We start from the raw sequence: 24,931 nt of genomic DNA, 5'->3' as shown, positions 1-24,931 counted from the left end.
CCAACCTGCCAGTCTTCAAAACCCTGCCTACTTATTTATTTAGTTATGAGGTCTGGTGATAAGATTTATTTGTGGCACCAAATACTTTATTTTTTTTAATTTCATGACCCTTTAATTTGATTTTAAGGCAATATATTTTCCCTGATTATTTAAAATCAATAAGTTTTATTGGTTTTGTATTTACTGTTGGAATCTACTTTATTCATCAAAATGGTCCCGTTCTGGAAACATGGTCGGGACCTGGGATGCAGAATTGCGAACGCGGCACTCCAAGCTAAAAACAGGATAAAGCGAAGCAAAGAACAGCCTTTCCATCCTAAATTGTCACCTGGGAGTGAATCTTTTCTAAAGAAAAATTTTAAATAAGACTCATACTACCAAGACACAGGACACACGGATGGGTTTTTAAAAACAAGCAAACAAAACCTTACGTTAGTGCACTAGGCTGTTGGCTACGTGAGTTTGTGGCAGGCCTCCCTCAGTAAATACTTTCTCAGTGAGCAGTCCCTGGGTCTCAGAAGGAAGAGCCTAGCAGTCAGTAGCCTTTATATAAGGAAGAGAGCTGGGTCTTTTGCGTGAAATAACTTTTATGCCATGTGCGGAAAATCAATCTAGGCCCTGACAGCCATGGGAAAGCGCAGGTGACATCCCTCGTCCTGAGAATTTAACTAAATTACAACTGCACTTGACTTTCTCCGATTCCTGCCTCTCTCCAATGCGCAGGATTGGGCTGCTGTCTGGGATCCGGGTCAGGGACCCCGGGACCCTGCTGCGGGCCCAGGCCGTGTTCTAATGGCGACTGGGCTCCTCGGCGGCAGGCCCCTAGGCGGGTTGTCCTTCCGCGAGTTCTGGCTTGTGTTTTCCCCGGAGAAGGTGGAGGCGGAGGCCGCTGTCCGCTGGGTAGGTCTGGGGCTTCGCGGGGCCTCCGTGGGTGCCCCCGGGTCCCGCTGCTCCCCTCCCGGGGCCCCGGCCAGGGCGCGGCGAGCCCCCTGCAGCACCGGCCCGCGGTGCAGAGGGTCGGGCCGACCTCCTCCCGGACGGGCCGCGGCCAGTGCCCAGCGCCGGGGGCGGGCCGGGCTGGCAGAGCCCAGCCGGCGTCCATTTTCTGGGCGGTGCTGCGCGGCGCGGCGGCCTGGCGGGTCCGGAAGCGCCATGGACCCCCCGGGAAACGCGCGCGCGGCGGCGGAGTCCAACCCCGTAAGTGCCAGTCGCTGGGTCTGCGTGCGCGGCCGGTGGGCGCTGGGCTCCGAGCGCGGCCGGCCTGCCCCTCCCGTCCCCGGGGGGAGATCGAGACCTGGCTGGGGAGCCTGGCGCGGGCTATGGGCTCCGCCGGCGCCGGGAGCTGAGCCGCTGCAGGGACCGCGCGCCCGCAGGTGCCCGGGCTCCGGGCCTGCGCCGCCGGGGAGGGGGCTCCGCTGCGGAGTCGGTCAGGTTGCGCTGCAACTAGCGGCCCAACTGCGCAGCTGTGCCGGGGGGCGGGGGGCCGGGGAGAAATGCGCACCCAAGGGACGTTCTGGGCGCGGGTCCAACAGGCTCGGGCGCTGCGCTGACAGTCGCACCTCCCCACCCCCAGACTGCGACTCGGACCCCGGACCTGACCCTACGGAGACTTGATGATTTCCCTGTTTCAACACCAAAACCCTTTAATTGAATGGAAAATGCAAAGGCAGGGCCCTGCCCCCCAGTGGGGGTGCAATCCCAGCCTCCTACTTCTGCAGTAGAGTTAGGTCTGCTCAGTTGGTCTAACCCAGCCGCCCGCTGTTAGCCACTTTTTTGCAGAGTGTATACTAATCACCTTAGATTTTAGTGCATCTGCGATTCCGCTTTATAACTTCCACTCTGCTATAGGTAAGTGATTAATACCATTCTGGACTTTGGCCCTAATTGAATATAGCTCTTAAGGATTCGTTATAGATGATATGCGTTATGGTGCCTTATACCTATTTTAACGGTTAAAGACTTTTCTCCTAATTAGAAAGCTCAACTACTCGGTCAGGTTCTCAAGGTTGAAAAGCATCGGAGGGTTTAGTGCGTGCTTTGAGAGAAACTACTAGTGAGGTGCTGTATCTAAGCGAGGTGTTTTTCTAATGAGTAGGGACCCATTAGAAGATTGTGAAATCAGTTGAATGGGTTACTCTTGGAATTTTTGAAAAGATATAGAGAAGAATCGAGTCTTAATGCATTGCACACAGTAAGAGTAAGCACTGTTTTGATGTTTGACATTTTGGAGTTTGTTTATATAATTTTTAAAAACGGTGGGTCATGTCAAAAAAAATTTTAAAACCCCAACTTACAGGTTAATAAGCCAGGCTTTGGAATCAGTTGAACCTGGGTTTAAGTCCCAGATCAACAGAACCTAGTTGTGTGACCTTGAGCATATTCTGTGACCTCTCAGAGTCTCTCTCAGTATGGCTGTAAAGTGGGGAAGGCCTACCATCTTCAGGGGTATTCTAAAGACTATATGAGGTCACGTATGTCAATCACTTTGCTCAGTGCTTGACTTATAGTAGGTGTTCAATGCGAATGCTAATTGTAATGACTACTGTTGCTGACACATCATATCCTGGCAGCTAATCTTGAGACACTGCGCTTTTCTTTTTTTAGATCTTGATGTGGAAGAGATGGAGGATTCAGAACCAAGGATTTCCAAGTGATTTCTTCCGAAGCACAAGAAACTAAGTTTGTTAAGGCTGATTCGTTCTACCTGAGGTAACTAAATTTGTGTGTCTCTGAAGTCTACATGAAAGAGGAAATGGTTTTTCTAAGGGACTGAAGGACTCCCAAGGGGCGTGTGATTTGTGCCAGTGATCCACCAGGGTTGGGGATTACACTAAGTGACAATGACATTTAAGCGAATTGTTATTAAGGAGACGTGTGTGAGGCCTCTGTGACGAAGGGTGAACTAAGTGAATGAGACTCCAGGAACTGGTTTCTCCTCTCAGTTCTGCCAGTGACTGTCATGAGAGCTTCTGTAAGTCTCCTTATAGATTGCTAGCTTCTCTAGGCTGGAAGGACCAATAGACATCACTGAGGCCCAGATAGTTTGACTCTTCAAGGTGACCCAGTGGGCTGGGATAGAGGCAGGCCTTGAACCTGGACCTCGATTGCTTAGTCATGCAACCAGCCTCAGAGCCTGCTGTGGAGTGAGCACCGTGCTAGGCACTGAGCATACTAGTAAAAGGATGAAAAGCCTACCCCAGGACACTTGCAACCTGTGCAGACAAGTACTGACAACACAGTCCAGTAAATGCTACCTTTGAGGTATATACAAAGCCTCAAAGATGATGATAACAACTACCAGTTGTCAAGTACATGTGTGTGTGTGTGTGTGTGTGTGTGTGTTACGGGATTAAGTGTTGTATTTTTAACTATTCCTATGAGGTAAGGAAGAATAGATGTGAAGGACTGAAATGTCAACATGCACAGGCAGCTCAGGAAGGTCTTTGCATCTCATACTACGTTTATGGTGCACATTTTATATGCAAAGCACAGTGCTAGAGCCACAGAGTGCTTGCCCTGGAGGAACTTGCAACCTAAACTCCTAAGAGATCTAGTCAGACGGGCAGTGCCTGACATCCGCCCTCCTTCACCTGCTTCTCCAGCAGCCAGAGTAGGATCCATCACAAAAAGAGTTGACATATCACAATTCTTGCCCCTCATTGCACTTTCCCCCACTTTTTCAGATTTAACATGTCCTTCCATTCATCTCTGAAAACTTACACTTTCAATTTACAAACAATAAATAGGAAGGCCTTCTCTGAATTCATTCATTTACTTGTTCATTCAACAAATGTTAATCGAGCTCCTCCAAGGCACTTGGGTATTCAAGACCATCATTGTTATTAGCCATATTCAGTCTCTTAGCAAGGAATCATCGTTCAACAGTTAGAGGTTTTTTATTGTTAATATGCTAGAATAGCAACTCCAAGAATGTTGGAGACTGACCCATAAATAAGATTCCAACTAGATAGACAGGAAAATCTTTTTTTTTTTTTATCTTAACATCTTCAGAAAGGAATTTCTTACTTCTCTTTAAAATTTTGATTTTCCCATTACTCTCATCTGCTTATAGAGGCCTTTCATTTGTGCACTTAACCTGTAGGCAGAGAGAAAAACCAGTTTGGCAAGTAGCTTTCTTTGACTCAAAATGCTGTTTTTTAGCTTTAGAGGCCACATGGCACTATGAGTGTTCAAAGTAAAGCAATGTAAGAGATACTGTCATTTAAAGGTACAAAGTTATAGTCCTAGCCGGTTTGCCTCGGTTTGCCTCAGTGGATAGAGCGTCAGCCTGTGGACCAAAGGATCCCAGCTTTGATTCTGGTCCATAGCCCGTACCTTGGTTGCTGGCTCCTCCCCGTCCCAGGCCCTGGTCAGGGCTCGTGCGGAGACAACCAATCAATGTTTCTCTCACAATGTTTCTCTTTGTCTTTCCCTCTCTCTTCCACTCTCCCTAAAAATCAATGGAAAAATATCCTCAGGTGAGGATTAACAACAAAAATAATGAAGTTACAAAGTTAGAGATAGTGCCGATAATTGCATTTAGCAACAGAAATCAGATTGTAAGTCTTGAATGCTACCTGTAATAAACTTAAGCTCCAAATAGAACAGATGAGATGTTGAATGTAAATGTGCTTTGCAAACTTTTAGGAGTCCTCTAAATGTAATGCAGCAAATCCCCCTTGAGTAACTACTATGAGTGTGACACTGTGCTAGAGAGAACGGAGGATTCAGCATCAAAAAGATCTGGTTCCTTCCCTCTCAGACCTTTTGTGTGTGTTTGATGTGTTTTTTTGATTTCAGAGAGAGAAAGGGAGAGGGAGAGAGATAGAAACATTAATGATCAGAGAGAATCATTGATTGGCTGCTTCCTGCACGCTCCCTACTGGGGATCGAGCCCAAAACCCGGGCTTGTATCCTAACTGGGAATTGAACTGTGACCTCCTGGTTCATGGGTTCACGCTCAGCCATTGAGCCACAGGGGCCTGGCCTGTCAGACGGTTTTGTAGGTGAGGAAATAAAATACACAAAAATAACGGCATGGTAAATGCCAAAAAATACATATATATATTGGTGATTTGAAGAGGAAGAGGTCCTCTGGGAGTCAGGGGACTCTTTTTTGAGGAAAAAAACAACATTTAAGCAAGTCCTTGAAGACTGTGGTTTCCATCAAGGAGATGAGGAGGAGGCATTTGAGACAGAAGTAGCAGAATAGGAAAGCACGGAGCAATTTCAGGGACAGGTAGTGAGCCCAGTTGAGTCAGAACTGGTCTGTAGAGGCATCTGATGGGAAATACAACTGGAGAACATTGGGTACCAAATGTACTGGTCTTGAATGCCAAGCTAGGAAGTATGAGTGGATTAAATAGTAGAAGACATTGAAGATATTTGGACAGTGGAGTATCATGGCTGCACATGAGGAGTGTGTCCTTTTGGTAGCTGTGGGGACATGGGGAAGAAAGGCAGGACAGAGACTAGAGACAGGAAGACCAGTTAGAAAGGATGGGGGGAAGCCTGAAATGGGTGATGGCAGTGAAATGGGAAAGGAACTGATGCAAAAGGAAGGATTGACACAATCTGCCCTCTCAGTGGAGAAGGAACAGCTAACGCCAACATATTTCCAGAGCAGCGATATCTGCGGAAGAAGCTTGGAGGGAGGTGAGAGGCTGTGTTTTAGAGGTGCTGAGTTTGAAGTGTTGGATTATGGCATCCCCCGGACAGATGGGGGCTTTGTGCTCCAGAGGAAGGCCGGGGCTGGGTTGGGAGTCCTTGCAATACAAATAAGTCAGGAGGTGGGAGAAGAGATTGTTTTCAGAAAGACTATATGGAGGCAGAAGTTGAGGATGGAGCCTTATGAGAAAAGAAGGAAGGACCTAGGCAGGATCTAGAGAGAATTTTGGCAAAAGAGCAAGGAAGAACCATGGGAGAACATGACCCCAGAGCCAGCAGAAGGGAGTTTCCCAGTGGAGGAGACCTGGAATGTCAGATGCTGGAGGGGGAGGGGGGGCCCGGAATGGTCATTGGATTGACATGTGCTAAACCATGTTCGTTGGCGTTTTGCTTGGTAAGGTAATACGACTTACAGAATGAATATGAAGATGTTTCATTTGCAAAAATTTGTAGCTTGAGCAAATCATGAATTGCCATTAAGTTTGCAAGCCTCAAAACACACTTCTGGTTACTAACATTCAGGCTGTTAAATGTGGTTTTGGTAGTAGTCATACCCTTTATTCTGTTGTCAGCAGATAGACCAAAGAATATTCTTTGATATTGTAAGTTCTTTAAAACTACATTTCTGTTGATGCAAAGAAGTTCTAAAAATAATTTAATTCCTATGCCTTTTTACCATATGACTGTTAGGTTAGGTGGCTCAGGAGGCGGCGAAGGAAATAAAGAGAGTTGATCAGAAAAGGAAGGAAGGAAAGTTTATTCTGCGTCCCGGGAGACCCACGTACCCCCAAGGACAGGGCACGTGGATTCATGCCAACAGGGAGGGGGACGCTTTTTTTATACTGCAGTTGGGTGAGGGGCAGGGACATGAGCTGAGGTATTCAGCTGAGGAAGTTTCAGCTGCAGGGAGTCAGCAAGGTATTCAGGAAGGAGTCAGTATCTGTGTGGGGGTCGTGGAGAAGCCAGTATCTGTGTCTGGCATGCTGATCTGTTAGAAATGCCAGGGGTAGTCCATTATCTCGTCACATGTCTGCATGTATCCGATCCTGGGCTCTCTGCGACCTAACAATGGCTATCTTATGACATGAGTGTGTGTGTGTGCTTTCATAGGCATATGAGCTTAATACAATAGAATGAGAAGACTGGGTCAGATAAATCTAGTTTCCCAACCGTGCTGGGCCCTATCCCAGGCTTGTTACTCTGCCTAAGCCTTAACTTTTTTCATCCATAACTCAAATAGGATTATTTTGAAGATTGAGTCACATACTGTAATTTGGTCAAGAGCTATACTATCGCAGGCAATTAGTAAATGTTGATTCCTTTCCCTTGACAACCTCCTGTGTGTATGCAAATTTCTGCATAATGTGCATCTATACACAAAGCCTTATCTTTGTGACTTATTTTAATGTGTTAGTTTTATCATAGAAAGAGCGTACCTCCCACCATCGCTCATCTATCCTTGATAGTTCAGGTGGCTTACAGTTTAATATGGATAAGAATCAACCCGAGGAACTTGCTAAAATGTAGGTTTCCAGACCCCTGGCCCAGAGATTCTGATTCAGTCGATTTAGGGTGGGGCCCCTGGGAATTTTCATTTTAAAGGATCACTGTTGTGATGAAGATTAACAAGTGCACATGCTAGGAAGGGATAAACTTGAGACTTGATATGCTGATTTCAACTCCAATTTCTATTAGAGACCTTCTGTGCTCAAAAGTTCTGTATTTGTATCATAATGTTTATGGATTATATTTGCAATAAGATAAAAACGATCGGACCCCAGATAATTAAGGAATGGCGACATTATCATACCCACCTTCCCTGTCTGTGTTGTACCTGTAGCAGCACTGGGCTACACACAGCCCGCAGATCAGCTTCCTTTCCTATGGAGTGGGTGGTGAGACCCTCTCCCTATGCTCAGAGTTTGCAAAACCAATGTAGCTATAACTATGGAAGGGGGTTCTCTCTTCCCGCAAGCATCGAAGAGAGAGAAAACGTGGGGGTTGATGAATCTTGATTAGAATGCAACGAGGTTTAAGGAAAAATGAAAAAAACACAAGACTGAGACAGAAATAGAGTGAAAGCTGGTCCTGGGTGTGGCATCTGCCCTCTGATGGAGGGACAGACGCAGAGAGCATCAGCACCGCAAGCAGATTTATTTATACTCGAATAACAGGAAGCTACATCACATCTGGGTGGGCCTTGAGTTCCTGGCGACATCATGAGATCCACCCCCTTAACACTGGGTGGGAAGATCAAACTGAGTGGCCTCCCAATCTCTAGATTAGGGCCCCCCCCCCCCCAGGGCGTGGTTCTGCCTTTGCTCTGAGTTTCAACCGACATATTTAAACTGAGTGTTTTTGCCAGCGGCCCTTAACGATAACTGTTGTTACCAGTAATAATGGCAGCAACATTGTACAGTCATGCCATTAAAACATTTCAGTGCATTTATCTATCTGAGTCTGTGTCTTCTGGTCAATAAGCATCTGTCATATCGTAGTTCCCTCATTCTCTGCATCTTGGGATCATGTAATTTTGAGGCTAGTAGTTCACGTTGTTCATCTATCCCAACCTCATTTTGTGAGATGAGAAAATAATTTTTTCCCTCCTAGTCCTAGCTCTCTGCTTACTCACAAGAAAAGGTTGAGACATACATATATGTTTGTCTAAGCTATGTATGGAGGATGTAAAACCTGTTTTACTTGTATACATTGAATTGTGTTTTATGCTTCTTGTACGTGTTTGAAAAATCGAATGACTTAATGGGAATATATTTATCAAAACGATACTGAGTCATTTTGTAACGTTGTTGGCATCCGTTGATGGTCGCTTCTCTTGGACGAGGATGCCAGTGGCCTGGAGCTTTGCCTGGCCTAGAAACAGGGTTTATACCCATCGTTCCCAAGAGGAGAAGACAGACTGACTTTCCTGGAGTCGGCTCTGCACCTTGTGTGCATGATCCCGGCCATCTTATTAGAAACTCGGGGTAACCGGGTGTGGTGGACTCGAGGCCAAGAGGCTCCGTGATGCTGCCAATGTGAGATTTTTCACATCCTGGGTGTTATCTGACTCCAGAATCCTGCCTCTTCTCTCCAACCCCGGGTGGTTTCCCAGCCACAGACTGAGAGTATGCAGTAGGTCGTTGTTTCTGCTTTTAGGTTAGAGCAGTGGTTCTCAACCTTCCTAATGCCGCGACCCTTGAATACAGTTCCTCATGTTGTGACCCCCAACCATAAAATTGTTTTCGTTGCTACTTCATAACTGTAATTTTGCTACTGTTATGAATCATAATGTAAATATCTGATATGCAGGATGTATTTTCATTGTTACAAATTGAACATAATTAAAGCATAGTGATTAATCACAAAAACAATATGTAATTATATATGTGTTTTCGATGGTCTTAGGCGACCCCTGTGAAAGGGTCATTCGATTCCCAAAGGGGTCGCGACCCACAGGTTGAGAACCGCTGGGTTAGAGGCTTAGAGACCCTGGTCTCCGGTGTTATTCTAAGCTCAGATTTTTTTACAAGAAGCAAATGGAGCGGAGGTATCGTGCAGACTTGAATCTGTCCAGTAAATATCAACGCTCTGTGCCAGGTACCAGAGCAGGACCCCACCCTCGTGAGGCCTCCTATCTCCCTCACAGACCCTTATCGACCAGCTAGGTGCTGCTGCAAGCTTTTCTTTCAGTCAGAAGGCTAACGGATTTCTGCACTGATGAAATCAGCCAGTTTGTGTCTCACTAGAGCTGTTGCTGTCCCTATGCCTGTCTAAGTGTTCCCAGAGTGGCCAGGCCAGTTGAAAGTTTAAAAGAGTTCCTTGGGGTATTGCCCAGAGCTGTTGGGTAAGTGTTTGTCGATTACCCTCTGAGGCCCTGCGGAGGGAGGTGAAAAGACCTCTGTGTGAGAGAGCAGCCGGGAGGCCTGGACTTGCTCCCTTGCCTGATCTGCAACCTTGGGAAAGAAAGTCGAGGAATTTTGCTGGCGTGGTTTCCTCACCTGTCACCAGAGGTTTGGCTCAATGATGGCTAAGGTTCCTTTCAGCAGTACTTTCTTTCCTCTTCGGCAGAAAAAGCAGATAAAATCCACATCTGAGGCCTTCTGTGGTCCCCATTTCAAGATTTCCTCTGACTGTCCTCGTGGGTGCCCTAGTACTAGCCAGACTTAGCTGGGAGTCAATCAAAAGGGTGCAAAATGGGAGGTGGGGAATCACGGTTTTCACATTTTATGGCTACAAAGAACGTGAGACATAAACTAGCCCAACCTCCTCACAGTCCAGATTAGGAAATGGGAGTCCCGGGAAGTCATAGGACTTGCTCAAGGTCACACAGTTAGTGGGCAACTGGGAGCAGAACCCAGTGTCCTGTACCCAGTCCCGTACGCTGTGCAGAAACAGGCAGGTCCCGTCCTAAGGCAGGTTATCAGGAGAGTGGGAGGTGGCCGTCTGCCAACAGAGCTTGGAGGGGCTGCCTGTCCCGCTGGAGAGGGCCTCTCGCAGCCACAGTGGACACCACGATGCAGACTTCCATCCTGCTGAACCGCTGAAGCTCTGGGATGGCTGCCATTTAAGGTGGTAAAGAAAATGTCTTTTTAAACTGGGAGCAGCAGAAGGCTCTTTCCTATTTTGTTAAAGCATTTTTCCTTTCATTTAAATGAAAATTACTAAGCCATACACTAATTTAATTGTGAAAGGAATTAAACACATTCTCAGGGAGGGTGAGGAAGAAGACCCAGCTTGCACAACCCAGTTTGCTGTCTACTGCCTTGAGCCATGTTCAGCCCGCGGTGCGTTTTTCGTGAGAAATCCAGTGACGGTTTACCTCCTGGAGGGGCATCCTGGGGCCATTTCAGCAGCGGTGAAGGCACGCTGTGTCCTAGCCAGGTGTAGATGAGCTGTCACTTCCTGCTTTGTGCGTTGACTAGCGTTTCTAGGCCCCGTTTTGTTTGTGTTCTTCCTGTTCCCGCGTCAGAACAACTTCTGGTTATTTGTAGAGTTGATTACGGTTAGATCAGAAGGCCAGCAATTCAGTAAGCACAGAGCTGAATGTATTACCTTACCAGGCACGAGAGGCTCGCGTTCGAATCTCAGGCGCCCCCAGCTTACGTGCATCTTCATTTTAAGCTTGGAGGTTTCTGATTAGCTCTAACAGAACGCTGATTCATTCGCTCCTAGACCAAAGTGAGATTTCCTTTTTATAAACTTACTCAGCATTCTGGTCTGTCCCTGCTTCATGCCGGTTTATCTGGTCCTGTAGTCCCTGCCATGAACTCAGAGAGCAGTTTCTCGAGGGCTCACTGCCGTCTCTCATGCTCATCGGTGGAAGCAGTGTCACAGTGGCCACAGTCACCCCTGCAGCCTGGGTGCCTGTGGTGTGTTCTGCCCTTTGCTTGGACTTATATGAGTTCCACCTTTGCCTTAAAGGGAGAGGAAGGGAGGACCATTTTGCGGAAGCAGAAGGCACTAGGATTGACGGAAAAAGCGATGATGTGGCAGTGAAATGAAGCCCCGGATGGGGTTTTACTCACACGTTAGAGAACTGGCCTACCCCGAGCGCTATGCTAATAAATTGGGTTAAACATTTTTTTCCAGTCAAGGTCGAGCAATTCTGGAGTTTCTTGAGCCACTTACACGCTGTAGGTTGACTTTTTGCACAGAAGCACCGTAAATTTCCCGAGAGAACATTTTTTTCCCCCCTAAATGAATATAGACTACAAAGTGAGTTTCTCATTGTCTGAGTAAGAGTATATGGGACGTTGATCGATGTCTGATTCGGGGACCCATTTTTTAAGTCTGTTCTGGCCCACGACAGTCCAAGTGGCTGTCAGTAACATACGTCATCACAAGTGTTAATCAAAGTACAAGCTGGTTATCAGTAACATGCGTCATTCCTATCGATGGAGTACAGAAGGAATATGGGGTAAGTTTATCTATGTCACACACACACACAGGGAGGTGGCTACCTAAATGGTCCAGTCTGCCCCTTAATATGTCACTCTAAAAATTCACCCTAAAATTACGAACTTTTAAACTAGAAAATTATTACTATTACACTCATCCTGTTTGTTGCATGTGTATATATTTTTAATCCTTATCCATGGATATGTTTTTATTTTTGTTTTGTTTTTTATTGATTAGAGAGAGAGAGAGAGAGAGAGAGAGAGAGAGAGAGAGACATCGATCGGTTGCCTCCTGTACGCACCCTGACCAGGAATTGAACCTGCAACCTTTTGGTGTACGGGATGACGCTTCAACCAACTGAGTCACCTGGCCAGGGTCTGTTTGTTGTGTATTTAATGCTCCTAATATTTGTCTTTGATTTTGACATTTAAAAATAACCAAGAGCTTTTTGCCACATCCAACTGATCTATTTTAATACTTTCTTCTCTATTTAACGGTATGAGTTTCTGATAAGATGATTTGCACTTCTCTGTACTTTAGGAAATACTTTTTGAGGTCTTTTTTTCCCCTCTCTTTTATTAGTTTGAATGGGAGCCTTACCTCCAAACCCAGCAGCTACCTAGCTTTTAAAATGACCTGTTTGCCCCCCAGGAGGTTCCCTGAGCAGGGAGAACAAAAGTGGGGTGATTAGTCACTGTGGCGTCCAGCAAACACTTTGGAGACCATGATTTATGTTACTGCCGGGGGGAGGGAGTTATCTCTGTCCCTAGATAATGACTCTTGTGAAAGGTAAGTGGCCTGTATTCCCAGAGAGTCCGTCCAGTGCCCTGTCGGTTGTGTTCAGTTTCCGACCCGGGGGCCATTTTCTGTGAGTTTGAATCCCCGTGTGGAGCTCCTCCCACTGTGGCGTCTGAGTGTTTGTTTTCTAAAATGAAAGCACAAGCAGAAACTCGAGCTGTTGTACAGAACAGCCTGTTCTTTAGATTGTTTTCAGGTCAGTGTATTTAAAGCCTAATTTTTCTAAACAGCCTGTTGTGTGTGTTTTTTATCTGCAGTGGGTTTGGGTTTGTTTGGGGAATTTTTAACTTTTTAAAATCTAAACAACTTATTATGTCATTGCTCCCTGGTCCTCCTGCCCCCAGATAATTTCACTCTAAAACAGGTGAACAGGGTAACTGTTTGGACACCTGATTAGGGCCAGAAACCGTCATTTCGTTTTAATTACATTTGTTTTGGGGTAAAGTTGTCAAAAGCTAACTGGAACGTTAATATTCTTCCCTCTCCTTGCCCAACAACTTATCCCAGTCGATTTCATTTGTCTAAACCAGCAGTTCTCAAACTGTGGGTCGCGAACAATGAAAACACATCCTGCATATCAGACATTTACATTACGATTCACAACAGTAGCAAAATTACAGTTATGAAGTAGCAACGAAAATAATTTTATGGTTGGGGGTCACCACAACATGAGGAACTGTATTAAAGGGTCGCGGCATTAGGAAGGTTGAGAACCACTGGTGTGCATCCATTTGTGTGGCCAGCCAGAGCTTTTGCAGCATTTCCACGGTAGGAAAGCTGTTGTGCTTCTAATTGTCCGTCAGACCTACCTGGACTGCTGACAGCTCTGCCAGTCACCTGCATCTCCTGACCCCTAGGCAGGGTGGCTGTCTCGCATTCCTGGGCTGCCTCAGCCGCAAGCACGCCTGGCCTCCCTCCAGAGATTGCAGTGTTGCCAGCAGTGGCTTCAAACTCGAAAAAGGGGAGGTGGAAGAGAAGAGATAGAAAACATAGGAGGAGGGATGGTGGAAAACAGGGGAGAAGGAAATGTGCAAGGGAAGTATGTACGAGGACTCAGGTGAGTATAGGAGAGCCCGGGCTCACAGAAATGATCTCTGTGCATTGTGCACCTGGAACCAGGTGGGAAGCTGCTGCAAATGTGGGGCTGTTTGCTGACAGTGGGGGAGGAGACAAAGCAGAACAGGCAGCCTTTCTCCAAGGGGTCCCCACCAGCACGAGATGTTAGGCTGCTCTCCATACCAAGCTGTGTGCCCTCTTACCCCCCCCCCCCCCCAGAGCAGAATTTACTTCCTTGGGTTGGCCACCATTGTCCCCTTCGCGAAGGTTCCCCGAGGACATTGGTAATCTGGGTGGATGCATTTTATTGTGTTGACCCCATTGTTTGAAGTCCCAACTACCAGGTAGTCCATGCTCCAATTCTGTGATCTAGTTTCTGGCATTGTTGTTGCGTGTTGCAATGATGGAGCGTGATGTCAACTTGGAACGCTCTGACCGAGCAAGCAGCTCCTGAGAAAGGTCTGCGCATTCTCAGCAATTACTGCTTTTCTCGTTGCATCACTTGCTAGTGAAGATGGAACCCTCCTTTAAAAATGAGAGCTGGGTGCCTCTGAGAGGATGAGGCTGATTAGGAGTTGAGTATCATGTCCTTCTCAAAAGCTTGAGCTGACCCTGTCCTTAAAGTTACTTTTGAAGCAAAGTGAAGAGTTTGGTATTTGCCCCTCTGCCTCCTAGGATTCATGTATTAAGAAATGTTTGACATGGAAACGAACAGTTGGTGGGGTCCTGAAGAACTGTTATATGGTTGTTTTGAAAGCTTGAATACTTATACCTCATCATTTACATTTTAGGGGAACAATGAATCATTGTATAGATATTGAAATGTTACAAGCAGAACAAAAGTTATAAATGATTTATTCTTATTTTATTATAGATTAGGGTCTGAAATTCAGATATATACAGGGACAGGAAGGGGACATGAATGTTCACTGTGGGCTGGGTGTAAGAAGAGTGATTAGATTGTGGCAAACTGTAGGGCCTGAAATTTTAGAAAAATAATGTGGGGCTGAGTGAAACAGGTCAGCAGTTGACAGTTACAGAGTTACACCATCTGACTCACTCCACCAGTCTGGATTTCCTCAGTGGCAGCCTGCCCAGTCTTTTCCTGCAGAGTGTTGGGTCTGACGATCTCCAAGACCCTGCCCAAGGAATAGTCATAGCAAATAAAGAAGCCACTTTGGATATAAACCATGTCCATCTCCTCCAGGCAAAGTGGTTTGTTAGTCAAGTCAGCAGCAGAACACAGCATGTATGTCCAAGGACATCTGGAGGACACCTGGAGAGAATCAGATGTAGCCTTGATTAAGCTGCCCAGGGCTGAGTGTGCCCATCCCAGCATAGAACAGAGGAGCCCACCAAAGGAAGCCCTCCCTATGCGGGCATGTCATTCCCAAAGGTAGCTGAATGGAGCCAAGCCCACAGAGGTTAACCTGGATAGCACCAAAAGACAGCAGACCTCTATATATATAAAAGCCTAAGTGACCAGCTGACCAGTAGCTATGACACACACTGACCACCAAGGGGCAGACAATGCAGGAGCTATTGAGCTGCGGTGACTTGGCAGCTGTGGTTCTTGGGTGACACACCCAGAACCAGAGAGGAGGGAGCCTGATTTCGCGGTGCATCACCTGAGAACCACCCTCTCGAAACCTGGGACCCCTTGGGGGATGTCAGAGAGCCAGTTTTGGTCCAATCCCCGCAGGCCAGGCAAAGGGACCCCACAGGTGCACAAATTCGTGCACCGGGCCTCTTGTATCTTAATATACCTGGTCTGTGGTATTGACCTGTTTGGCCCAAGGATGCTTTCTGGAATATCAAGCACTTAGAATTTCCTAACTAGTCCTGGACTGGGACAATGTGAGAATCGTCCTCTCTCTCTGCTGACACTTGACTGACATCCTGCACATCCTGGAATTTATAATATGTTTCCTTTTTTTCTACTAAACATCTTTTAACCACTCCCATTTTCCTCAGCTCTCTTGGTGCTAAGGGAGTCGTAATGTCTGTAAAGCACTTAACCCAGGGTGTGGCACATGGAAAGTGTTCAGTAAATATTAGCGTGTTGTCGTTGGCATCATCGTCACCATTATAGCTGTCATTTCAGCAGCAGGTAAGGAACCTTGGTTTCCTCCCCCCTGGCATAAATGAAGATGGGCCACACATACCTGACCCACTGTGTCAGAAAATGCACTTATAATCCCCAGCTGACTCGTGCATGTTAATATTCGGGGAGCTCTGCTGTGGATGCTGTGGTCAAACAGAGACAGAGTGGCCTAGAGACTGGTCCCTGCAGATTGCTAACTAAGGGGTGCTTTGGGGCAGTCTTATGGGGTAGGGGTTGGGGGTGTGCCCTTTACATTATACTGTAGGGACATATGATGAAATCACTAGAAATCTGATTCTGAAAGCTGTTGTTCCCTGCCTGTGACTTTAACTTCAACATAGAACCTGATTCCTTTCCACCCTTCCCTCCAGCCACTGGCCTTCTGGCCCGCAAACCTTGTTGCCAAGCAGGGCAATTCCTTTGTGAGAGGACAGAAGACCTTTGCAAGTCTGGGAACTGACACAAATAATTATACTGTAGGACTTTAATGGTAGTACATGAATCAATGTAAAAATGAGGGGCGATCCACTCTCAGTGAAGATTTGGGGCCCCTAGTGGGTGGTGAGAAGGGAGGTGTAACGGGACCTTCTTTTACATTGGTGACCAAAAATATTGCCTGCTCCTAAGGAAACAATTTGAAAGGCAGGAATAGCCAATCCCCTGCTACCACAGTGACTTGTCTGGACTGGAAGCTGCTGGGGTGGTGAGGAGAAAGTGTCCACAATATCTTAAGGATGAAATCCTAACTTCATATAAAATTAATTTAGTTTAGAAAGTGAATTAACTAAAAGCCTTTTCAGCCCTTCAAAGCTCTCACCTAGCCCTGGCCGGTGGGGCTCAGTGGTTGGGTTGAAGCGTCACCCCTCTTACCGAGGGTTGAGGGTTCAATTCCCGGTAAATGGCATACCTGAGTTACAGGTTCACTCCCTGTCCCCAGTAGGGGCATGTGCAGGAGGCAACTAGTCCCTGTTTCTCCCTCCCTCCCTCCCTCCTTTCTACTCTGAAAAGCAATGGGAAAAATATCCTCTGGTGAGGATTTAAAAAAAACAAAAACAAGCTCTCCCCTATATTTTGAGGGTAACATTGTCTAGCATTTTGTTAATTTATGGTGGTGATTTTTTGCATCCCGCGTGTAGTACATTCTATGTGCCCTGAGACTTGGGCGTGGGTCTGAGTAGTCCTGAATGGCTCTCTCCCCCTTTCTGCCTCTCTCCCTGCCACTGTCAGGGAGCTCAGCTGGGACCTCCGCATCCTCATCCCCTCTCACACTCATCCACATGAACTGCTGCCATGGTATAGGCAGTGGTTGAATGGTGGCCATCCCAAAAGACAGGTCCCAAAGCTATGAATGGACCTTATTTGGAAAAAAAGGCTTTTGCAGAGGTAAGTTAGTTAAGGATCTTGAGATGAGTCCATTCTGGATTATGGGGCGGGCCCTGTGAGAAACACGCAGAGGAAAGACGCATAACGAGGAGAAGGCCATGTGGAGATGGAGGCAGAGATTGGCATTGTGCAGCCTTGAGCCAAGGAACTCCTGGGTCCACCAGGAGCTGGAAGAGGCAAGGAAGGATTGTCCCCAGACCTTCCACCAGAGCACGGCCCTTCAGGCACCTTGACTTTGGACTTCTGGCCTCCAGAACTGTGAGAGAATAATTTTGTGTTGTTTTGAGTCACCAAGTCTATGGCAATGTGTTATTGCAGCCGCAGGAAACTGATACGGTGTCCAAACCTAGCCTTGATTCAGAAGCGCCTGGGAACTTGCTAAAGGTGGCTTTCTGGGGCCGTACTCCTGGCTATTCCGATTCAGCCAGTCTGGGGTAGCACCACGAAACTAAATTTTTTTCTCAATTACAGTTTACAGTCAATATTATTTTGTATTAGTTTCAGGTGTACAGCATAGGGGGTAGACAGTCATATACTTTACAAAGTAATCCCCCCAATATTTCAAGTACTCACCTGGCACCATACAAGTTATTACAATATTATTGACCATTTTCTCTAAGCTATACTTTACACTCCCTGACTGTTATGTAACTACCGATTTGCGCTTCTTAATCCCTTCACCTTTTTCACCCAACCCCCCAATCGCTCTCCCATCTGGCAGCCATCAGTCTGTTCTCTGTCTCTGAGTCTGTTTTTGTTTTGTTTGTTTGTTTTTAGATTCCACATATAAGTGAAATCATACGGTATTTTTCTTTCTCTGTGTGACTTATTTCTCTTATGCTCCCTATCTTTTAAGACTCAGTTCCACCTCTTTTTTTTCTGACCCTTTCCCCAAACTCAGTTAAGCTGCCTCCTCCAGAGCAGTGGGCATTCTCGCTAGAGCAGTGGTTCTCAACCTTCTGGCCCTTTAAATACAGTTCCTCATGTTGTGACCCAACCATAAAATTATTTTTGTTGCTACTTCATAACTGTAATGTTGCTACTGTTATGAATCGTAATGTAAATACCTGATATGCAGGATGGTCTTAGGCGACCCCTGTGAAAGGGTCGTTTGACTGCCAAAGGGGTCGAGACCCACAGGTTGAGAACCACTGCACTACAGCGTTTCAGTCATTAGGGAGGGGCCGTTAAGGCTGCCTGCCTGTTTTCTCCCCTGGACTGTGGACTCCAGAGGTTGCTGAATGTGGGAAGAACTAAAGAATTAAACAGGCCAAGGGGATGAAATAGTTTTTCTGCTTTTCTGAGTTATTGGACCTTGCTACCTTATACCTCATCAGACACTTGTTAAGAAAACAAAAGTATTTGGTTGTAATGAATGTAATGAAGAGGTAGTAGTAGTCTATACTGGTCATATGTATGTACGTGAGTAATATCATCAATTGAACATCGATAGCTAAAGTCTCGATAGTCATTGCTTCATCTAAGTACGACAGTAATCATCTTAGGAGTCATTCCCATTCTACAGCGTGAATTCAGCACAAGCTGTGCAGTCAGGTAACTCAGGACGGCAGAGTTCCCAGAGTGGGATGTGCAGATGGTCACCTAGCCAGCAGTGTGTTATTGATGAATAGACTGACCAGGAAAAACCGGCTTTATTGGTAAAAAATATATACATATAATGATATATAGGTATTTTGGGTGTTTGTTTGTTTTGAATGGCAAATACCAATACACTTATTGGCATGAAATTTGGTATAAAACAAGCACAACCATAAAACATATCAAAAGATGAGATTGGTGACTTATGTCTACTAACATGTGAAATCACATAAATGTAGTCTCCTTTAAGTGTGCTGGGAAAAGTTTGTGACCCAAAGTCACAAGACCAGGGGGGTGAAAACCCAACCCTGCCAATGACAAGCTATGTGGTGTTTGGGGTTTGGCTTCATTTCTCTGAGCCTCCATGTCTTCATCTTTGAAATGGAAATATTTCGCAGTTCATAGGGGTGAGAAAGAAAATGAGATGGTGTGCATGCAAATGATTTGTGAATGGTAGAGGGTTAAACAGGAATAAGGACAGGTTTTCATGAGGTAGAAAAGCAATGGTGAGCATGAAAGGGATTTGTAAGTGGTAAAGGTTAAACAGGAATAAGGACAGCTACTCTCGCCTTTGTTTGGTGGTTGGGTCCAGGAAATTGGCCTTGGGGAAGGTCATGTTCAGCTGGGGACGTGGATGTGGGCACTGGGCCACTGCAGACTGTCTGAACTCCCTGCTGAGGTAGGGTACGAGGATGCTGGGATAAGAGCCCCAGAAAAACAAACAGTATGAGCTAGTTAGGGAGGATGCAGGGATGGAGAAGAGTGGTCAGAAAATTAGAGGCTTGCTGTGCTTCCTGAAGCAATAATAAGAGAGAATGTGACTCGTCAGGGGTTAGATCCGGTCACCTGTGACCAAGGACCAGCCCAAGGACCACAGATCAGCTCAAGGACCAGCCCAAGGAGCACAGGTCAGCTCCCGGGAACTTGACATCTTGTTCTTTTACTCTGAGGTTATTCCCAATCATTTTGTTTTCAGCAGCTCTTAACGTTTCCTGGGTTTCAGTGCGAGCGCTCACTCACCCTGTGGTCTCAGCATCTCAATTCCAGACATATGAATGTATTGACATGGCCCCAGCTGCTCCTCACAGGGTCACTTCCTGCTAATGTGGATTCAACCCCCTTCCTCTTTAAAGATGAAACCAAGGCTTTATTTTTTTATTCTAATAGGTTTAAAAATATTTTCCAAGTTGTCATTAGTATAACAGTCTTGATCTTGAAATAATGATCTGAGTGGGAGGTAAGCATAGAGAGCAGTCATGCCTTTTTGTCACAGACATCACCATCCTAATCTTACCTGGAAGTTTCTAGAGCAGAAATGAGCATAACCTGTCGAAGGAATCAGTAGATATATTTTAAGATAGAATTGACATTGTAAACCTTCCATCAGACTGGAGATAATGGACTAAATGAACAGGATAAAATTTAACCAGAATAAAGAAGGGAGTTTTTGAGTTTCGGTTAAAAATGTCAGCCTTGGAAGACTGGAAGTGAAAGAGGAAAAAGAAAACAAGGGCTATCCAGCCACTGGAGGAGGAGGGTCTAGGAAGGCGTGTGGAACCAGAAGTCTAGACACATGTTTTGGTCACACATGGAATCTTAGACAAGTCATTTAACTTCTCTGTGCTTTAATGTTCTCATCTCGGAAATGATAGGATTGGAATAAAAATCCTCTAAAGTTCCTTTTGTCAGTAACATTCTTTTTACCGGGGACTAGTTGAAGGAATGTGTGGTGCGTAGCCCAGGGTACGATACACAGAGTAAACGTTCAAAGCGGTGTTGTGTGGCAGAGGTGACTGTTCAGGGCGCCTTGATTGTTCCCAGTGAATACTGCTCCTCTCAGGAGGAAATTCCCGCACTGGGTGGAGTGGCCCCCACCCCTGATCTGAAGAATCTCTAGAATCCGTTTATGGCAAATCAAGACGAGTTAGAGTGCACGCTCCACCAACAAGCACGCACTTTGCTCTTTGTTATCGAAAACAGCCGGTGTCTGTTTATTTGGAAGTGACGCTTACTCATCTGCCCATGTGGAGAATGATTCCGGGGGCTGGATTCCCGGCTCCCTGGAACACAGGAGCATTTCTTTGTGTGGGCTCAGCACCATCTTGTGGGCATGCACTGGGGACTGGCATGGGCTGTGGCCATCCAACGTAAAGGAACCGGAAAACACAGCCCTGAAAAAGCCTCCGCCAGGGAAAGAAAGGCTGTCTAAGGTCGTGTTTTTAAGAGGGGCTGCTCACTCTTGGAGCTAGGAACTGCCTGTGGCATTTCCTTTTGTGACTAACCCATGGCACCTGGAAGAGCAGAGTGGGCAGGCTCGGTGACACAGTAAGCCAGACCTTCCCACGAGTTGCGTGCACCTGGGGTTCTGTTCATTGGGTTTCTGTTTATTAGGGTGGGCGTTAATACAGAGGGAGGGAGTCCCAAACCCTTTGTCCCTGGCCTCCCTCGCCCTGTATCCTGCCTCCAGCCCCACCTCTCCTGGTCCGGGACACCCCTCTGCCCTGCCTCCTCTCTCTCATCCCTGCTGGCATAGATTGCCACTCAGAGCATAACTTGGATTACGTGCTTAGAGGCCCCCTTCCCAGCCAGCTGAGGATGGAACAGAATGAGGTGTGATGGGAACAGAACACTGGGGTTGTACGATGCTTTGCCTTCCCTAGCTTTGTCTCCTAACTCTACGTTTGTGTTGTTTCTCTGTGTGAAGAAACGTAGTAATAATGCAGTCTGGGGCTAAGCTGATGGGGTGAGGGCTGTCTCGGTGCCTCTACCCAGACAGGAAGGAGCACCTAGAGAAACCACCGAAGGGACAGGAGCTCTCTGGCTGTTCAGAGTTCTTACTCTCTACTTACTCTTCCCAGTAGGGCTTCAGGAAGGTAGACGGGGGAGGCAACATCTTTAATGGGCATGCAGGATTCCCGGGAACAATATGTTACTGATTTTGTATCTGTTAATGCACAATTATTGGCTTTATTTATCATAATATTATTATTGTGATGCAAGTACCTACTCTTTAAAAGTAAATGTTCTTTCAATTACATTACCATATCTATAATTAACCCACACTCTTTTATTTCGCTAAATATTTACTTTTTAAAACATATTTTTTATTCATGTTAGAGAGGGGAGAGAGAGAGAAACATCAATGGTGAGAGAGAATCATTGTTCAGCTGCCTCTTGCACGCCCCACACTGGGGATCGAGCCTGTAACCCAGGCATGTGCCCTGACCAGTAATCGAACCGTGACCTCCTGCTTCATAGGTTGATGCTCAACCACTGAGCCATGCCCGGCTAGGCCCAAATATTTGCTTTTGCACTTGCTTTCGTCCAGCATGTTTTAGCTGACTTCCTTTTGGGGTCAGCCTGGCCTGAGCCCAGTGGCTCCTGACGGTGCATGCCCCGGCTCACTGAAGACCTCAAAGCTTGAGACTCTCCAAGCCACTCATTCTCCACTTCAGCTGCAGGGAAATCCCCACTTACACAATACCCCTGCTTCCAACACCCTTTCAACCAACAAGCATTAAATTGGTTGCTATTATCATAATAAGATGGGCTAAAGAAGAGTTGTAGCTATTGTTTTGTTTTCTGGAATTTTCATAGAAAATCATCAGGGTGAAAAAGAGCAATAGAATGAGATGCTACATTGTGTCTGTATTGTCTTATCTAATCCTATTAAGGACTAAATTGCACTTTTCTCCCATTTAATAGATTAGAAAAAACCCCAAAAACAATGGGTCTTGAGGTGGTAATTAGCTACTCAGTGGCAGAGCTGGAATTTGAACCCAGAAGGGTGTGAGCAGAGGCCCTGCTCTATCCTCTGAGGCCGGAGATAACCAGCTAGGAGTGGAGCAGGAAAAGGAAAGCTTGCAACTATTGACCAATTCTTCAAGTTGTCAAAAATTTTAATCCAGGGCTTCAGTGGAAACCTGAACCAAAACCCAAAATAAGCACCTAAGTGTGCTAAGCCCCAAACTGAACCAACATTTTTTTTCATACTTTTTCCTGAACAAACGACAATCTATTGAATCCATTAAACTGAGACTTAATAAACAACCAAAACAACGCAGTATTCACTAAAGAAATCATACCCAAACTGACATCTTATTAGGTCCTGGTTTAAAGTCAGAGAGAGGAGGTCCCAAGACTTTGCCCTCCAAAAATCCCCTTGATGTGAGGGGAGAGGAGCAAGTGGTCGGCCAGGAATCTGCAAACAGATGGGAGAGGGGATGAAGCAGGGCCCAAGGAGCCTTTTTGTTATGAAGGTGGAGATGACACTGTGTACAACAGGCACATGATCCAATAAACAGTAACCTAGCCTTGTTTTAACTGGCCAGATTGGAATGGTCTTCTGGCTCAGGGGGACAAGTAACTACACATGATGGAACTTTACCAGGGATTTAAGTATTTGTCTTCAACAAATTATGTTGGTCTCCTTCCTGTCAAGCTTCTTACCAGAATGACTAATAAGTAACCAATTTGAATGATTTTTTATTTAAATTCTTTTTTTAATCCTCACCCTAGGACTGTGAAGGCGAACCTATGACACGCATGTCAGAGGTGACATGCGAACTCATTTTTTTGGTTGATTTTTCTTTGTTAAATGGCATTTAAATATATAAAATAAATATCAAAAATATAAGTCTTTGTTTTACTATGGTTGCAAAGATCAAAAAATTTCTATATGTGACACGGCACCAGAGTTAAGTTAGGATTTTTCAAAATGCTGGCACGCCGAGCTCAAAAGGTTCGCCATCACTGCACTAGGAGATTCTATATATATATATATATATATATATATATATAGAGAGAGAGAGAGAGAGAGAGAGAGAGAGAGAGAGAGAAAAACATTGATGGGAGAGAGAAAATTAGATCAGTTGCCTCCTATATGAGTCCCAACTGGGGATTGAATTATAAATCTAGGTATGTGCCTTGACCAGGAATTGAACCCGCAACCTTCTGCATGCAAAGAAGAAATGTTAACAAACAGTGCACTGTTTGTTAACATTTCTTCTTTGCATGCAGAAAAAGGCATTAAGAATTTAAATAGCTCTGGTAGGGTGACTCAGTTGGTCCGGGCGTCTGTTGCTCTGTTTCCCAGAGTGTTGATGATAATTGTAATGAAATGCCCAAATATGAGCTGAGTCTCAGATGTCACCGTCCTCTGCATCAGGGAGGAACGCAGTGAGCCCCTCGGGGTGCGAAGCACTGTGGGGCAGTGGGAGCCCGGGACCCACAGAAGTAAAGCATTTTCCCTAGATTTAGGGCCTGGGATAAGGCGACTAAGAAGAATTAATTAGTAACAGTAATACCCATAATAGCTGGTATGTATTAAAGCTTGATTTTGTGCAGGACACTATGCCAAACACTTTGTAAGTATGACCGTTTAATCGTCACGTTAACCCTGGTAGATTCTTTCATTAGCCCCATTTTGCAGATGAAGAAACTTATCCAGCCCGAGCTTTGTGGCTCAGTAGGTTCCAGTACACGAGAAGGTGGTGACTCGATTCCCAGCCAGGGCACATACTCAGATTGCAGGTTCGATCCCCAGTCAGGCGTGTTTCTTTTTCACCTCCATGTTCCTCTCTCTCTCCCCCTCCCTCCCTCCCTCCCTCCCCCCCCCCTTCCTCTGAGATCAAACAAACAAAAACATTTTTTAAGAAAGAAACATATCCAACGTCACAGCCAGAGGTGACAGAGCAGAGCCAGGTCCGCCTGACAACGACGTTCAGGCTCTTCGCCACTGTGCAGCCTAGACATGGTCCCTCTGACCCTAAAGTACCTGTAGGGAGAGCCCTGTTTCATGAATGGACTAATTCAGTGCCTTGGGGGTCTCAGTTCTCCTCGTTCAGTAGCTTTAGTATTCCCATTACACCTCTTCTACACCTCCGTCCGGTCGTAGCCCCTGTGATATACTCACTGACTGGTGGATGGTAGGCATTCAATAAATATGATTTTGAGATGGAAGTGGATCAAAATCAAAATAATATTTTGGAATGTTATACATTACTTTAAAGTTTATATTTTTTTAAGAAAATAAGAGTAGAATGTTACAGAAAATTCTCCATTTCCCGTTAAATGTTCACCCCAGGGCCACCGGTGGCCCATCTCAAAGGAGTGGCCCCCTTCTGGCAGGGGATGCAGCCCTCCCCAGGGCACGTCACTGCCCGCGCTCCCCTCACCCCACAGCACACACAGGCGTAACCTGCCCACCAGTGCGTGGCAGCCCTGCCAGGGCCAGGCTGCAAGTTCACTAAACGTGCACACTCTGGCGAGTAGGCCCGGGTCATGAGCTGATGAGGCTTCGATAGTAAGAAGGCGTGGAAAAGCCAAGTTTACTTCCGGCCCCCCTGACCCGAAACGGAGAGTGTGGTTTTGAATCAACGTCAGGTGTGGACCCCAGCTCTGCCGCACAGTCACTACATGACACAA

General features: G+C 46.1%; 1 protein-coding gene across 8 annotated transcripts in view; it reads left to right on the top strand.

Annotated features, from left to right (window-relative positions):
• Positions 1-24,931, top strand: part of ZBTB38 (zinc finger and BTB domain containing 38) — a 120,952-nt gene that overhangs the window by 72,599 nt on the left and 23,422 nt on the right. For 5 of the 8 annotated variants that reach the window (XR_013996791.1, XM_081106129.1, XM_081106128.1 and 2 more), the window contains one exon: positions 2,605-2,709. The gene's annotated coding sequence lies outside the window, so the exon portion shown is untranslated. Of the gene's footprint in view, positions 1-718; positions 901-1,117; positions 1,198-1,510; positions 1,849-2,604; positions 2,710-24,931 lie in introns of those variants that run through there. The other 3 variants (XM_081106132.1, XM_081106133.1, XM_081106130.1) reach the window with 3 other exon arrangements.

The sequence above is a fragment of the Myotis nattereri genome, assembly GCF_964212035.1.
Source record: "Myotis nattereri genome assembly, chromosome: 14".
Taxonomy (NCBI): Eukaryota; Metazoa; Chordata; class Mammalia; order Chiroptera; family Vespertilionidae; genus Myotis; species Myotis nattereri.
Note: the sequence above shows the minus strand (reverse complement) of the source record. Positions and strands in the feature narration are given on the sequence as shown.